Raw genomic sequence first — 11,851 nt, 5'->3', positions numbered from 1 at the left:
AGGTTTTATTTATATGGGCTTTGTGGATGTTAATTGATGGAGATCAACGGGTATTGCGTTCTCCTGAATTAAATAATCCGTGAATTAAATCCGCGAATTAAAACCGCGAATCAAATCCGCGAATTAAACCGCGAATTAATCGATTAATCATCATCTACCACCCACTCGCGGGACATCCGCAGACAGACCCTTCTGACCCTCTCCAAAATGGGTTGGGCCATGTGAACAGACCCTTCTCACAGCCTTACACTCAAAAATCGGCGAAATAAATCCGCGAATTAAAACCGCGAATCAAAACCGCGAATTAAACTGAGAATTAATTAATCCCACCCCACCACCCACTCGCGGGGCCCTCTTCCACAAGTCTCCAGCGCTCGCCCCAGAAACGTTGATCCAGAACTGGCCCTATACATCTACTTTGCTTTGCAAAGGATTTCATTCGCTTTCTCAGGTCTTTTTAAGTAGGATGAACCCCTGAAAGTCAGTTTTTTTTTGCAGACCTCTTCTGGGAGAACCTTGGGAAAAACACTTTACCGAATTTATTTCACTTCGCGGAGCTCTTTTTGAGCTATAACCGGCTACTCCAAGCGCAGGAACTGAACTGACCGTAGGCCGTCGCGTCTCGAGGTACCTCGACTTGCTCTCTACGGCGCGTCGACGTTGCGTCGACCCGCCGAAGTGGCACAGTGGCGGGAGTAGTGGGGATGCCGCGTGAAGCGGCGAGACTTGCTACCTGAAGGTGGGGGTCGAGCGTCAAGCGTACCCCTATGTAATGTGTGTCTCTACACATTACATAGGTACTCTTACTCCCAACACTGTGGCACCCTACTAGGCCTTTATACATTGAATATTTTTACATTTTTAATTCATTTGAATTATTTCTGATATTTTTACTTATGAATAATTCATTTTTGGCTGAATTTTGAAGTTGATTTTCACTATGGCTAAAACGGTTCCTTAAGGACCCTTATGGTACTGCAAATGACAATTTTTGTCTATTGACATTGTATATAGACAAATTTTACAAAATTCGTTTTTGAGTCTATTTTTGAGCTGGAAACATAATTCCGATGAAAAACATTTTTTTCATTTTTTTTATAACATTCGATTATTAATAACATTGTTATTTAACAATCTATCGGAAAGGTTTTTTGGTTTTTCTGAAAGACCTTAATTTATAGTATTTTTGCCAAAAATTTCATTATTTACATTATTTCATTGTGAATATCTCCGGAGATTATAAAGATTAAAATCTTTATAATCTTCGGAGATATTCACAGTTAAAAATTTGACCTTGAGAAACTGTCTATTAGCTTCCCAAAGGGTGGTTTTTGAATTTAAAAATCTGTTCAATGTTCTATTCTATGGGGAATTTAATGGAGTATTTTTAGAATATTTTTACTTTCCGAAATGTTAATCGGTTCCAAAGTTATTAAGGTTCCAATTTAAGGGTAGCCAATGACCTGGAAATTGACACTTTCTAATTCAACTTTTTCCGTGATTTTCCATTATTTGCCTGTTCCTCTACTAACCTTCAATTGATTGCATTGATTTTTGAATTTTTATGGTAGATTTTGAATGATATGTCAATAGACAGTCAGATCTGTCTATTGACTTTTGACTTTTTTGATAATGCATTCTTAAATTGGCCTCTCTAAAGAGGCCAATTTATTCATCATTTTTCATACCTAACTTTTTCCTATATTCCTCATAGAAAAAGGTCTAGAAATTTCCAGTTTCGTTAGCGCACATGCATACGCATCTGCGAGTGCACGTGTGTGCGCAACTTTCAAAAAAATCATATCTCCGTTGCATATGAAGATTAAGGAATGATTCAAATTTTGTCTCATTCGGGGCTTCGAGATCTTCGATTTTAGTCTTTTTCCAGATTTTTCCGATAAAATTTACTATGTGTTTTGTTTATAGCAATTAAATTTGTTGATGGGTTTTTCAATATTTGATAGAGGGATATAATAATTCACAATTTATGGAATACTTTTTGTTCGACAAACTTCTCTCCATCTCTTACACAGAGGGCGCTATTAATTTCCAAAGTTCGGATAGATACACGGATACACGTGTTTGAGTGAGTGAGTGTGGTATCTTTAAAATTTCATATCTCCGCTGTTTGCAGAGATGATGAAACGATTTTCGGTGGGATCTTCACCGATATAGACCCTTTATTTTTAGCCTAATTTCAAGTTTTTTTATGAACATTATCCCAATTGTTTATAAACAATTTTACATTTTTATGTTTTTTCCAGTCAAATGATCTGTGGAGATTTTAAGGTTGAATTATTTCTTGATTTTTCGTGTGTTTATTATTATTTTTCTCTATAACATCATCATGTGCAATCGAAATATAATTTGATAACTGTTGAGTAGATTTATTTTCTGTCTGAGACAGTTTGTTGTATTTACATTATAATGGTTTTTAAGAATAATTTTATATTATTTTTTTTGTTCATTTTTAAAGGAATTACATCGTTTTAAAACTCATGTATTCTTGTTTCTTCAGTTAATTTTCCTTAAATATTTAAGAAGACTTCCCTGTTTTCAGGGAAAACGTCACTCGTTGTCGTGGTTGTTAGCCTGCCTTAGCATCGCAGGTTAGTTCATCTATAATTATTAGTATTTGTGGGCTCCTTTTTGGTCCCGTCCTGTTTTTATTAGTATTAATTATTCAGATTGCTTAACCGGCAATGCCAAGGTGACAAATACTGTTCCGTCTTCCGTTAACAGTTTTGTTTTCTTCTTCTTTTTTGTTATTTGTGTTTTTCATTTATTTCTCTTTTCTAACTTGAATACAGAGTTTTTAGCTTTGTTTCTTCTTTGATTTATTGTTTGTAATGTATATATTGTTTTTTTCTCCAAATATTCAATATTTCAATTTATTTTCATGTTTTTGCGGTCATTTTCCTATCTTTGAACTTTTTCACTTCAAATGCTCATAACTCGTAAAATATTGATTTTACAGAAAAAAAATCGCAACACTTTTATGTTTCTTTTTAGTCGATCTTTCAATGGAGATCATAAAATTTGTAAATTATTCAAATTTTGAAAGATTTGTGTTCGAAATAATTTTTATATTTCATTATATTTTCGTTTGTTCATGATGGCGTTCATAATTTGAGAAACGTATGTCAATACGTAACAATGGTTTTGCAAATGATTTCATTCGCTTTCTCAGTTCATTTTATGTGGGTTGAAAAAAACCTGACTTCCAGGGGGTCAACACCCCCTGGAAGTCAGGTTTTTTTCGGCAGATCTCTTTTGAGAGAATCATTGAAGATATTGTTTTGCAAATGTTTTCATATACTGTCTCAGCTCATTTCACGTACGATGGCCCCTGAAAGTCAGTTTTTTTCCGGCATACCTCTTTTGGGAGAACCATATGAAATATCGATTGACAAATGATTTCATTTGCTTTCTCAGTTCATTGTACGTAGGATGAACCCCTGAAAGTGTTTTTTTTTCGGCAGACCTCTTTTGGGAGAACCATTGGAGATATCGCTTTGCAAATGATTTCGTTCGCTTTCCCAGTTCATTTTACGTAGGATGAACCCCTCAAAGTCTGGTATTTTCCAGTCTGGTATTGATTTGCAAATGATTCCATTCGCTTTCTCACTTCATTTTATGTGGTATGAACCCCTGGAAGCCAGGCTTTTTCTGGCAGACCTTCTTTGGAAGGGCCATTACAGATATCGCTTTGCAAATGATTTTATTCGCTTTCTCAGTTCATTGTACGTAGGATGAACTCCTGAAAGTGTGGTTTTTGTCGGCAGACCCTTTTTGGGAGAACCATTGGAGAGATATCGCTTTGCAAATGATTTCATTCACTGTCTCAGCTCATTTTACGTATAATGACTCCCTGAAAGTCTGGTATTTTCCAGCAGACCTCTTTTGGAAGAACCATTGGAGATATCGCGTTGCAAATGATTTCGTTCGATTTCTCAGCTCATGCGAGGTAGGATGAGCCCTTGAAAGTCAGATTTTTTTTGGCAGACCTCTTCTGAGAGAACCATTGACGATATTGATTTGCAAATGATTTCATATGCTGTCACAGCTCATTTTACGTAGGATGACCCCATGAAAGTCAGGCTTTTTCAGGTAGAATTTCTTTGGAGAACCGAGAAGAAGTATTCAACAGTATTGAACTGGTTCAACCAGTATTCGAACGAAACCAGTCATTGAACTAATTGTTACTTTTTCTGTAAAATAAATTACTAGAAGGCAGGGATGCCATGCATTATACACGAAAAATAAAATGATGACTTTTCGAAATGATGATGAATCACAATAGTTACATTATTAGCAACAATAATAAAGCTTTCGACGATCCGAAGTTTCGCTGACGGAATATCCGATTTTGTTAGTGTTTCTTAGTCTTATTGGCATATCTAATGGATCGGATAATCTCGGAACTTTGACATTTATTGTGGATCCAAAAGTAACCTGTTAAGCACACGGAGCGAAGCGAAGCCTCTATCCCACACATTGCGATGAAAACTATTGTTCAATACTCGTGGTAGAAGTATTTTTTGGTCCGTGGAATTATATCACTCTCTTCGGCTCTTGCTAAAGACCCTCCTGGGAGCTAAAAAACTCTTTAACGCACTCGTATAGAAATATACTATTTTTAAGGAGTTTGTACACCAGAATTTTTCACTTACACGCTTCGTTTTTTTTTAATGAACAACAACAAACAAATTCTGCCAATAAAAATTTTAAATTGGCCCCTAAATTTGAGGGAATAACGTTTACCCCTTCATCAACTTTATATCTTTTTCCACATTAATTTGAATATCATTTACCTCTTAAATTAGGAAATAATATGGAAAAAAAAATTGAAAACTCAAATTTGACCCATAACTCGCGCTATGATGGTGTGTAGACCCCTAAAATCAGTTATTGTTCACCCCTTTATAGTGTTAGTACACTTTTTTTGATTAAATCGGAAAACGATCGCTTTTTTTGTTGATTCGAAGGTGAAAATAAGAAAAGAGGAAAACAAACAAATTTGACCCGCGTTACTCCCTCAAAAATTAGGGATATTTATACACCCCCATAGCACGATTTATAGACTGAATGAGAGTTTACCTTTTTTCAATCTTCCTTCCTAATAAACAAAAACAAACGGATTAGTATTGGCATTAATTTTCAGAAATCTAAAAACTCGATCGAGGGGTGAACATTATTTCCTCTAACTTTCGGGATCTATACAGGGTGTCCCGCATCCGACCTTTTTCCTTGAAGGCTATTAGAGAGGGTGCATTATTAAGTGGAAAGTTCCTCTTTCATTTTTGGATCCTAGCATTTTTTTTCTGTCTAACTTTTTTTTGGGGTGAAAGCCACCCCCGCACTTATCGGGGATGTCAAAATTCACATACAGTGAGGGGAGACGGTTAAGAAATGAGTCCGAGCCCAAATCGTGAGTTCAAAAAAAGGGTGAGTATTTTTTTTGTCAATTTTTTGTGCTCACTCCGCATGGATTGAGGTAAAGGAAACATTTCGGGGAGGTTGAAATTTTCACACAAGGAGGGGAGGGGGTTAAGAAATGTCTCCGAGCTCAAATCATGTTTCCAAAAGGAGGGCGAGTATGTTTTCTTCCCGTTTTGCTCTTATTTTGCACGGATTAGGGAAAATTGGACTGGAAATGTCCCCCTGGAAATGGGGGTGGCCCCCCCGCACTTATCGAGGAGGTCCAAATTCCCATGCAGTTAGGGGAGGAGGTTGAGGGAGAAGGTTGAGGAACGACAAACATTTGTGAGGGGGTAGATTCCACCCCCGCACGTATTCGAGAGGTTTAAATTTTCATACAACGAGACAAGGGGGTTGTGAAATGAGTCTGAGCTCAAATCATCCCTTCGAAATCACCCTTATCTATCGACCCATATGAAATGTTATCCCGTCCTCTTGCCTTCAAAATCTCTTGCTGAGGCACGTAAAAATTTCGTTGACCCTGAAAAGGGCCGATTGTGATGGATTTTCATGCTGGCAGTGGTTGGAAATGGCCTCCTCCTACAGCCCACGTAGGCATGAATCCTCCTGATGACTTCCACCTTAACACGCTGGAGCATTTCAGCATCCACGTTTGCGGCTGCATGTAGTCGCGCCACTAAGTCCTCCGCGCTCTCTGGCTCTAACTCGTAGACTTGATCCTTCAGATAGCCCCAAAGGAAGTCTAGCGGCGTCTAATCAGGGGAGCTAATGAGGGTGGAAATACATTATTTTCCGGTTTAATTTTTTTTATCGAGTAGTCTCACCGTGTCAGTAACTGACCTGCACGGAGCGGGCCATAGCGACCGAACCAACATCTAAGGAACAGCTGATTCAGGTAAGCAGTAACTTCCCGAGTACAGTGGGGTGATGCTCTATCTTGCTGGAACCAGCGAGGTCCACCTGCAACAGGTACATCGTCCAATTCCGCAGGCGTCTGGCTGATAAATGCGCGGTACTGTTGACCCTGAGACGAGCACAAATGAAAATTGAAAATATTTTTCAGGGAAAATGTCGTATGTTTATACGTTTGCACTAGGGTGTGCAAAATTTCAACCCTCGATTTTCTTTCTCACCCGTACCCCAAAAAGTGTTGGCGTATGAGAAGATGGTCAGAATGAATCAAATTTAAAGTCTAAACATAGTCATGAAATATTCGATTCCGGGTAAGATTTTCTAAAGAGGGTTCAAGAAACATCTAAATGGAAGATAATGAAGGGCTTAATGATTAAAAAATCGGTCTGAAGTGGGATATGTAGTATGTGCATATTTCAATGTCAATTTTCTAAATTTTCATTTTCTATTTAACAATTTTATTTTTTACCGCATGCGAGCGGAGGAATGGCGGTGGCTCAGATTCTGGGATCCCCTCCCCTTGCCGGGTAAAATTTGCAACCCTCCGTTTTCATGCCTCGCACCTCCACCCCCTCATGAAATCTCAAACTTCGAATTTTTTTTTTCCATTGAACAATTTTATATTTTATTCAATGAACGCATGTGAATGGACGGGCGGGAAGGGCTCAGGTGGGTTCAAGGATCCAATCCCCTTGTGGAGTAAATTTTGCATCCCTTAGTTTCCATTACTCTTCCGTCCATCTTCTCGCGAATCCCAATTTCCAGAATTATTCATTTTAATTAAAAAATATTTTTTTTTAATGTAAAAAATGCATGTATATGGAGAGATGACGATTTAACAAACATATTTCGTCTTCGTGAATGTCTTTTTATACGCTGAGCCTTTTTCGGGGACAAGAAAAAAAGTATAAGCCTGTAATTTGACACGCCTTATTGCGTACTAAATACTTACATTCACATAATCCGGAAGTTGCGAGAAAAATACACGATCACCTACTATTCCTCCCCACACGTTCACTTTGCACCGTGTTTGAAAGATTTTTTCCCTCACCACGTAAGGCTTTTCAACAGCATAATTATGTAAATTATGTTGATTGAAAATCCCCTCTCTCATGAACAGGCTTTCATCGGTCCACACGATTTGGGCCAAGAAGTTTTCATTCTGATAATGCAAAGTCAGAAGAAACTCTTGACTGTAGTGCAGACGATGCTCTGCATCTTCCGGCTTGAGTTCCTGGACTCTGGTGTAGTGAAACGGGTGGAGAGAATTTTCTCGCAAGATGCGGTTCACCGTGGATTTCGGGCAGCCCAATTCTGCTGCCACCTTCCGACAGCTTGTCGTCAGGTCTTCCTCCAGACACGCCAAGACTGCTTCCTCGACGTCAAGCCGAAGTTGACGTCCCCCACCGTGACCTGCTGGCACAACCACATTCTCTCGCATGCGAGAGTCCACATCCCGGAATACTTGTGGATTCGGGTGTTGTCGATTCGGGTATGTAATGCAATACATTCGCGCTGACTCGATGGCATCATACCGGCATGCACCATAAATAAGGTGCAGCGTATTCGTCCGCTGTGAAATTGACCATAATTTTCATTCGCCATAATTTTTGACTCTCCCTCCCCAAAACACAAAATTTACCTCTTATTTTCGTGATTTATCACTGAAGGAACTTCTAGGAATCCCAATGTTGACATAAACAGAGGACGAGAGACGATAACAATACACTATAATATAGAATTTTGTTTGACTCGTTCGTGTTATTCACATCGTCTCTCATTTCCCTTCAATGTCAACATTCAAGATATAAGAAGGTTCTTCCGCTGAGAATCGAGAAATAATAGGTAAATATTTTTATTTTATGAGGGAACGTTATCTATGTTTGATATTTATCAGCATTTGGCGTAAAATAAAGAATGAAGCATTGCAGAGTGAATGCACACGTTCATATGAATCTAATTTATGGGGAATTCAAGTGTACTGTAGCAGAGGCTCCGCGAAGGTACCGCGATCGATGGACCAATCGACGAAATTCGGAATCAGGGGTGACGCGATATTGACGCTATTGAGACTGACGCGAACTGAGGAAAAAGCGAAAACAAATACTCACCTCTCTTTTGGACACAGAATTTGAGCTCGGATTCCTTTTTGAACCCCGTCCCCTCATTGTGTGAAAATTTTAACCTCCCCGGAGGTGAAGGGGTAGCTTCAACCCCCTTGCAAATGTTACATTTACCTCAAAACGTGCGAACTGAGAGTAAAAAGGAAAAAAAATACTCGCCTTTTGGACACATGATTTTCCCTCACTATATGTGAATTTTGACGTCCCTGATACGTGCGGGGATGACTTTTACCCCCTCGAAATGTCCAATTTTCCCTAATCCGTGCGAACTGAGAGCAGAAAGCGAAGAAAAAATACTCACCCCCCTTTTGGACACATGATTTACGCTCAGGCTCATTTCTCAACCCCTTCCCTCACTTTATGAAAATTTTAACCTCCCCGATACGTGTGGGGGTGGCTTCTACCCCCTCACAAATGTTTCATTCACCTCAATTGGTGTAGATTCATATAAAAATTCTGAAAAAAAAATACTCACCCCTCTTTGGACTCATGATTTGAGCTCGAACTCATTTCTCACCCCCCTCCCCTCACAGTGAAAAAATTTCAACCTCTCCACAAATGTGGCTTCCACCCCCTCCCAAATGTTTCATCTACCTCAATACGTGCGGAGTGAGAACAGAAAATTGTGAAAAAGTACTCACCACCTTTTGGACACATGATTTGGGCCCAGAATCGTCCCTCAATCCTGTCCCCTCATTGTGTGAAAATTTCAACCTCCTCGATAGGTGTAGAGGTGGCTTCTCCCCCCTCAAAAATTTTAAATTTAGCTCAAAACATGCGAACTGAGAGTAAAAAGCGAAAAAAATACTCACTCTCCTTTTGGACACTTGATTTTGGCTCGGAATCATTTCTCAACTCCCTCCCCTCACTGTGTACAAATTTCCTCCTCCCCCTTAAGTGTGGGGTGGCTTTCACTTCCTCACAAATTTTTCCTTTACCTCAATCCATGCGGAGTGAGCACAAAAAATTGACAAAAAAAATACTCCACTCCCTTTTGGACCCATGATTTGGGCTCGGACTCATTTCTTAACCCTCTCCCCTCACTGTATGTGAATTTTGACATCCCCGATAAGTGCGGGGGTGGCTTTCATCCCCTCGAAATGTTTCATTCACCTCAATAGGTGTGGAGTGAGAACAAAATATTGTAAAAAAATACTCACCCCTTTTTTGGACACATATTTTGGGCCCACAATCATCCCTCAACCCCCTCCCTCACTTTATGGGAATTTTGATCGCCCCAATAAGTGCGTGGGTGGCTTCCACCCCCTCGAAATGTCCAATTTTCCCTAATCCATGCGAACTGAGAGCAAAAAGCGAAGAAAAAATACTCACCCCCCTTTTGGACACATGATATGAGCTCGGACTCATTTCTTAACCGCCTCCCCTCATTGTGTGACAATTTTAACCTCCCCGATAGATCTAGGGGTCGCTTCTACCCCCTTGCAAATGTTACATTCACCTCAAAACGTGCGAACCGAGCAAAAAGAATAAAATAGTCACCCCCTTTTGGACACATGATTTGGGCTCGGACTTATTTCTCAACCCCCTCCACTTACTTTGTGGAAATTTCAACCTCCCCGAAACGTGGGGGGGGGGGAAGTTCATCCCCTCGCAAATGTTTCATTTACTTCAATACGTGCGGAGTGAGAACAAAAATAAAAAAAAAAATACTCACCCCATTTTGACAATCAAAGACAAAAATGTGTTTGGTCGTACAAACGACGGTATATTGAACATCTATATTATCACTTGGGCTATTTTACCCGGTCAACCTTAGATGTTTTTAAGGCATAAATTACTTGGAAAGCGGGATGCTATATGCTATCCATCGACTTTCCGGACCTATATATGAGGGAAATAATTGCCTAAAAAAAAATAATATAATTGCCGAAAGTAAAAAAAAAGGGGCACAACAGTATGTACAGGGATGAATAGTTTAGAAAATAGTACTTATTTAATAATCACTTACCCCCTCTACGAGGTTCCCACTTTGTCGTAGTGAGGGGGCTCGGTCGCGGGCGGTGGAGGTCTTAAGGACTACCGCTGCCCGCGGTCGCTAAGAGGAGTCCACCCAATCCATGTGTGTGAGCGGCGTAAGCCATGGCCTCGGCCATACCGTGCCTAAGGATGCGTGGCAGAGGGGGAGCTGTGTCGCTAACGGTGCCTCTCAGAAACCTGGGCGACCTCTGAGAGTAGTCTTGGGTGTAACCCACCCGAGACAAGCCAAGCCCTGGGCAATCGCGGCAATGCACCAGGTGAAAACGCTTAACCGCGGTACTCGTGGGACTAAAATGGAAACCAATTTAAAAAATCTTAATATTGAAAAAGCAACTTCGGGTGGGGCCAGCGATGGCGAACACACGAAGTCTGACAAGGCTGACCAGTCTGGTACCGATGTGAATCGGGTCAGACTGAGTGGAGCCGAGAGAAGACGTCGCAAGAGAGCGAAGCTGCATCAAACCTCGGGGGCGATTGCAACCTTGACGGATGCAGCAGCGAAGGTCGATGAGGGAAGGGGGGAGGGGGCTACGAGGAAGGCAATAAAACGCCTTCCATCAGAGCGTACTACGCCAAGCCCCTCAGTCAGACCGAAAGAAAAGAGAATGAGAACGCAGGATCAGGGCACATATGCTCAGAACACTACGAGCTCATTCAAGTTTGCAGTTATGCCGGAGTCATATCCGGATCAGAAACTGGGCACTGAAGAGGTAACGGAGGTGAAGAAACTCCTGAAGAGGGCCATTCTGGCGTTACCTGACGGGGTGAAAGCACCCACCTTCAACGGTGTCTGGGAAAGAGAAGGTGTGGCAATGGTGTGCTGCACTGATGAGGAAACGGGAAATTGGCTGAAAAGCCTTTTCCCCGAAACCAGAATAGCTGGACTTACTGTACGTGTGGTCGCAGCCTCGGAGCTTCCCAAGAAGCACAGGGTTGTACTACACGTGGAAGACCCAGATCTAACCGCTCAAGAAGCACTGTGCTTCCTTGAGAAACAAAATGCAGGACTGCAGGCCAGAGAGTGGGTTGTCGCTCGGGGCAGTGAGAGTAGGGACGCGAAAAGTGCCCACTTCGTTGCGCTGATAGACGACCGATCTCTCTCTGTTCTGAAAGCCTGCAACTTCAGACTGCACTGCGGGATTCAAAAAGCAACTGTCAAGCTGCTTGCGAAAGACCGTGGTGAAAGTCAGAAGAAGGGTACATAGAGGTACCAGGAAAGTAGTCATCATTATGGCTGCAACCCGGGTGCACAAGGTACCAAAAAATTTGCATCACAGCAAAGCAGCCTCGGCTACTCTAGTCAGGCTGTTNGTAACTGTCAAGCTGCTTGCGAAAGACCGTGGTGAAAGTCAGAAAAAGGGTACATAGAGGTACCA

The sequence above is a fragment of the Diachasma alloeum genome, unplaced genomic scaffold, assembly GCF_001412515.2.
Source record: "Diachasma alloeum isolate Michigan unplaced genomic scaffold, Dall2.0 Dall_scaffold_00337, whole genome shotgun sequence".
NCBI lineage: Eukaryota > Metazoa > Arthropoda > Insecta > Hymenoptera > Braconidae > Diachasma > Diachasma alloeum.
The sequence above is the reverse complement of the archived record's forward strand: the minus strand, read 5'-3'. Positions refer to the sequence as shown.